A 6,781-nucleotide genomic window follows, 5' to 3' on the forward strand; every position below is an offset into this window, starting at 1 on the left:
TGAATGTTATTTTGAGTTTAAATAATGATTCGATAAAACGGCAATAATGGCAATTCTATTAGTCAAGTAATGTTTCCTTGGTAAAATTTGGAAAAAACTTCGCACAATAATTTGTTACCTTGTTTGACATTTCCAATTTCACGAAACGGTGTTGGTGCGCTTTGTGCAAAACTAAGAATTAAAACAATACCCGAGAGTTCCTAATGCGACTCCTCAAATTGGTCGTTTATGTTTGTTAGCAAGAGCCGTGGGTATATATTCGCGGAATTCAAGGGATCGGTTTAGTGACGCTCGAGTTCCGTGCCCAAGCAAAGCGGCCTATATACTGAATAAATGAGTATTAAATGACATGCTAATACTTAATTAAGAGAATGACATCGAAAGGTTATTTTTGTTACGTAACGATACACAGCGCGGTTTTTTTTGGTGGGCTACTTAAATTCGCCCCCAAAAATATTATGGAAAGTAGCCGCCCCTGCGTTCGGTGTTTATTGTGCTGCGCGCGCACACACACTTAGTTTACTTATTTCTTCTTCTTTCCAAGTTTTAAATTAAAATGCGAGTCTGTAAGTCGTTGGGCTAAGTGTCTATTGGAATCACTTGAAATAAATTCAAAAATGAAATCTCTTCGCGCAACACTAATAATCATTCCTCGGCGCACGTTGGTGGCACGCACCACTGGTCTACACCAAAGCGCAACTGAAAAGAGAGGTCTATTTTTGAGTTGACAAATATGCGCACAGTTTACCAATGGGTTACCAAATCAGACCCTACATACCTAAATTCATAGACAGAATGATTTCCGGTACATAAAATTCAGTAAGTATACAAAGTAAAATAAGAGAAGAATATGGGTTTTACCAAGGATTAGTAACCAAATCATACCCTGCCTATATCTAACTTTCACAACCAGAAAAATTTCTGGTATATATTTAGGAAAAGTGATCAAAGAGAAAAACATAGTGGGTCCGACAAGAAAACTCAATTGTTACATTGACGGAGGATAAATTCGACAATCATAACGACCATAAAGGGTAGTTCTGATGTACGAAATAATATCGTATATAGTTCTTAACAGGACGGACATAACTTGAGATGTTTCATTCCAGGCTTTCCAATTTTAATGTTAAATGCCAACACTGTCCTAAACTTTCAACCTTACTTCTCAGCGAGCCGATTTGTGTTATTGAAAAGTAGTATAGAAGATGAATGTGGTGAGTTATGCCAGTAAATTCCCATTTTGAAATACACTCCGTAGAGTAGAGCAACTTAGAACTTACTACCATGAACGATCTTGTCTTAATGGATGTCGTGATAACTCCCGTCGGATTCCAACGCGCTGGTTTAGCCTGATTAAATTGATAGAACCCTTGTTACACGTGGTTGGAGAATGAAGCATGGTCTTATATCCTGTAATTAGGGATCTGTCACTGTTAGAACTACTGATTTCGTATTTTTAGCGGTTGAAAATCTGTTATGCCAAAATAAATTTATATATACCAATAGTTAAGTTAATATAAAAACAAAACTAGTCATTTTGCAGTCCTTGAGCTAGCAGTATAGCTCGAAATATGTCAACTTGCGCTGATTATTTAGTTTCTGCGAGACTAACTACTTATTCTTCTTCTATGCTTTTGTGTCGGTGGATCCGTATGCGTATATTGCAAGGATGCTGAAGCAAGAGTAAAAATGACAATCCTAAGTGATTTAAGAGTCTTGCTGCACACTAACACAAATATATTTCTGTAACGAACATTCTCATGGCAAACCTGAAATCCGAATTATTACACAAAACCCCTTCAAAACCACAGTACTATCACCGCTTTATTGATGATTGTTTTCTTATATGACCACATGGCAAAGAGGAACTATCAGAATTTGTTACCTCAGCAAATTCTTTACATCCAACGATCAAATTTACCTTCGAATGCTCACCAAACTGTATTGCGTTTTGAATGTTAAGGTTCATATCATTAACAACAAATTGGAAACGGAAATTTTCAGCAAAGAAACCGACTCGCACCAGTATCCTCCGCCATCATCCTGCCACCCTAAACATGTCACGAAAAATATTCCGAAAAGTCTATTTATCAGAATAAGAAGAGCCTGTTCAACAAATGAGCATTTTGATAAACATGCAAAAGTAATGAAAACATACCTAACGTAGAGAAACTACAAAGAAAATTTAGTTGACGATGCAATACAATCTGCAAAAGAACTTAATAGAAAACTTTTTTTAACCCCAAAAACTGAAACCAAAAAAAAAAACATTGCTTCCCTTCATCACAAGCTATCATCCGACCTAATCAAATATTCGAAAAATCTTTTCAGATTACCAATACATTTTGGACAACAACGAGAGACTAAAATAAATTTTTCCAAAACCACCAAGATTAGCTAAATGCCCCACGCTAAAAGACAAATTAGTTAGAGCAAAATTGAAACCAGAAACTCCCGTCAAAAAGAATCCACGCTTTTTCAAATGCGGCAGAAAATCATGCAGCCAACATTCCGGGGAAACGAAAAAAAAATGGCAACAAACAAAAACAAGACTGCAAAAATAAGTATTCGTCAAAAAATTTCATGCAACTCGGAAAATGTAATCTACCTGATAAGCTGCAAAAAGTGTGACATGCAATACATCGGAGAAACGGGAAGACATTTAAAATACCGAATAACTGAACATATTAGAAGTATAAAATCCCAAAACAAAGATCTTGTTGTTGGTGCCCAATTTAGTCAACCGGGACATTCGCTTAGAGATTTTAGTGTCATTGGCATTGAAAAACTATTTTATGACCACATCTATCAAAAAAACGAGGAATCTCATTTCATTCATCTCTTCGGGACACATGAGCCACAAGGGATGAATATTAAGGAAGTTTAGACCAATTACAAATTTTCCATTCATTGTTTTAATTAATCAATTCTTGTACCTAATAACTTTTTTTCTTAAAATTGGATCATGCATGGCCAGACATGCCAATAACAGACAAAATATAATATCACAATATTATATTTGACACAACTTTTCTGGTCTGCTTTATCCAATACTGTTTAATTTGGATTTTAATTGTTAAACATAAAAGAAAGGGAGAGATCTCACCAATGAACTTTCATTTCAGTCACCCGCTGTTATTTAATCAAGAATTCGCCGATTTTATTGATTATTTACCATGCATAACTCCTATAATTTTACACTGATTGTTTAAATATGCATGTAACTGCTTTCCTTGTTATAGTTGAACTATGTATGTCTGAAGAAGTCTGACCTTTTTCAGACGAAACGTTACAGAAATATATTTGTGTTAGTGTGCAGCAAGACTCTTGAATAACTTAGACTCATATGTCATATGCATCAATACATGTATAATATTAATATACCTTATCTAAACCCCAATGACATAGGTGCTTTATCAAAGATCTTTGTTGAACTCAGATGAATACAAAATGCTTTGACGTCTATACGTAATTTAATTGCTCTTGGGCAATTCAGCAAGTGTTTTTATTTTTTGCATTGGTGATTGTGGCAATGACGTTTCATGGTTCAGACACAACCTCACTATGCGCTGACAAAGTACACTATAGCCCAACGGTGCACAACCTGCGGCCGTCGTGAATAAGTAATGCGGCCGTCCACATACAAAATCCTATAAACGCCGATACCGATCCGATGCCAGCTAAAAACGCCGATACCGATACGCCGATATTACAAAAAGGCCGATATTCCGATACCGATACCATGTAACTTTTACCTTAATTAAGTGTGCTGTGTAGGGCGGACGGGCTGAAACAATGGTTTTTGAGCGTTATTCATTGTACACATTATTTCAGATCGAAAAGAATATATCACATAGGAAATTGATGTTTGGTATCCAGATGCATTAATTGATTCGGATGTATTGTACACTGACGCTAGTAATCTCGGTGTCTAATTACAAAACTCATATGCCGGGATGTCCAATTCCAATTTAAAAATAATATTGCGACCTTCGAATATCGTTTTTCGTGTTTAAAAAAATATAGAATATATGCAAATATTTTATTTTATGTTTGATCGTGATCGTCGCGGCAATAAATTACAGCCAAAATGAGAGGATATCAATCAGCGCCGACTAGAAGTCTCTATAATACGTATAATACTAGGCGCCCACATCAATAAATCTATAAAGAAATTGTGTATTTAAACAAAATTAAAATTAATATAATCACAATATTCAATATGTGGAGAGATAATTGCGTCGGAATTTAGCTTAATGATGTCGATGGACTAAATGACACTCGCGCTTGACGAAAAACCGTCAGAATTTGTAACCGTGCCAAAAAGTGCATGTGCTGTAATAAAAAAATCTCGATTCCACCGATGATTCAAAATTGTGCGTGTAGTTGCTCTCTTTTCTGTGTCGTGTTGATATATTTCTTCATAATTAATATGTAATATGAATTAAAAATGTCAATATAAAAATTTGGCAGTTAAAATAGCCAAATTAGAGCTAGTTCTGCTAGTAAATATTAAAAAACAGGTTAATCCTATTCCTGTTGCCACCCGCGGGGGTGGAGACATGCATGGCTCATAGTTCACGATCTCTCAAGACAAAAAATAAATTAAAAAATAATATTTTAACTCATCTTTTGAAACAATCTGGATTATATCAAAAAGGTAAAAATATCGGGAAATATCGGTATTAATTCAGCCGATACCGATACCAAAAAAATTGCCGATATTGCCGATACCGAAATTGTAGTAGTTTTATTTTATTCTGACTCTGATTTGTATGACAAGCCTGATAGTGATTAATAAAATATTTGATATTTAATATACTTTTGGGCACAAGAAAATGGGGGCGACCGCCCCTCCCCGACTTTCGATTTTTTTCAAAATTGTGCAACCATTATGCAATATATCTGCTCAAGAATAGGGATACCGAAAAACAAAAATCGTTTAAAATGCGAATATTATACTTCCAAGTAGTCTTACATACTTTATAGTTGGACAGACTGCACTTTGCATGGATCAAATACGCGGTTATGACGTCATAAAAGCAAAACAATTTGCGCGCCTCCACCGCGCTCATCAACCCCCTGGAGGCCGTATTTAATACAAATAAATGCAATGTGGCCGCTAATTGCAAAAGGATTGTGCACCCGGGCACCCCTGCTATAGCCTTTTTCTTCAGCGCACGTCACATGGTCGGATTTGCGCTGCTTCTGTGACGCTCGAAAATATGTTGAGGTTTCAAATTTGCGCGTTCTATTACAATGTTGACTCAATTATTTATTTATTCAGATACTATCTATGGTCGTCGACATTACCAAAAATCTATTCTACACAAAAATTAGTAATCAAAGTCATCATTTCGGGGCGTGTTGTAGCCTAATTTCATGAATGTATTTTATTAAGAAGTAAGTGGCACACGTATGACTGCCACGCAAGTATATTAGATAAAAACAGTATTTAACCACACCGCTATCCGCAAGACATGTGGGATTCGAAGAAATCAAGACCTCGGGCCATATTATTATGTTAAAATTTATCACTGCCTATATATATATGCGTATTCTGGTGCTGTATTCGATGTTGTTCTTCTGGTTTACATTCATACTGCAATAGCAAATTTATACTGTGAAAAGAATGCACGGAATATATGCATTAGGGATATTGTTTCTCTTGCTAAATACTTCTAATTCTCAGAAAGGTATGTGGCTTACTTTGGTATGGATAGCAAAAATATGCCTAATTGTTATGTAACCACTATACAAATTTTTACAGCACCTGGAAAAATATCGCCATGCTTGCATAATTTGGCCGGCCAAAAAGGAGTTATATCATACCCTGGATTCAAAACAAACGGAAGAAATCTGAAACTCTTTACAGAGAACCGAAACATGAACGGTGCATGTCTTCTCTATGGAAGAATACCCCACGCGAAAGATTTAACGATTGATATAACGCCAAGGCAAAAGAGTTGGATGTCCGTGAGTAAAACACAGCATATATATATATATATAGAAGTTTTCATATTGACAGATTAAAATGAAATGTACTAAGATTTTTGGCGGTGAATTTCAGTATCAGAGCATCCGATGTTACCAAAAAAGAAACTGATTGTTCTGTTCTAAAGTGATTCACGAAAATAACTTTGACTTAAAAAACAAAAAATTTAAAAAAGTATATTTTTGCCTCGAAAATCAACTTAATCTTTACCAAAATTTCCAGGCTTGTCCATGGGAAATATTTTTCTGTCCCATTCCCATCCCATATCAATTATGCCTGTCCCATCCCATCCCATGGGATTCCCATTGGAATAAAATTCAATAATAATTGTTAAATTTGGGTTTAGCGACTACTAAATAGGACTACATGTACGAATAGACATGCAAAACAACAAAATTTACGGCCTTGTTAACTTTATGTTCATAACTATTATACATGTGTCCATCAGCCTCTTCACGAAGTATATTTTCAATGCTGAATATATTTTGCTCTTTTTAACTAACAAGAGAGCTATGCTCAAATACATGGACATGAAGTCAATAACGAAATGTTTTACTATAATTTCCCCGGAAATCATATGGTTTTCGTGTCCCACGGGAAATACAAATGTGGGCTGTCCCATCCCATCCCCTGGGACGTTTCCTGCAGGAATCTCATTCCCATGGACAAGCCTGAAAATTTCGTACGGCCACAACTTTTGGCATCGGTCAGCGAGCAATACATTTATATCGCATTCCAAATTTATCGGAATCAAATTTGATTTCTAAACTACTTTAAATTTGAAAT

Source organism: Styela clava, chromosome 11 (genome assembly GCF_964204865.1).
Source record: "Styela clava chromosome 11, kaStyClav1.hap1.2, whole genome shotgun sequence".
Classification (NCBI taxonomy): domain Eukaryota; kingdom Metazoa; phylum Chordata; class Ascidiacea; order Stolidobranchia; family Styelidae; genus Styela; species Styela clava.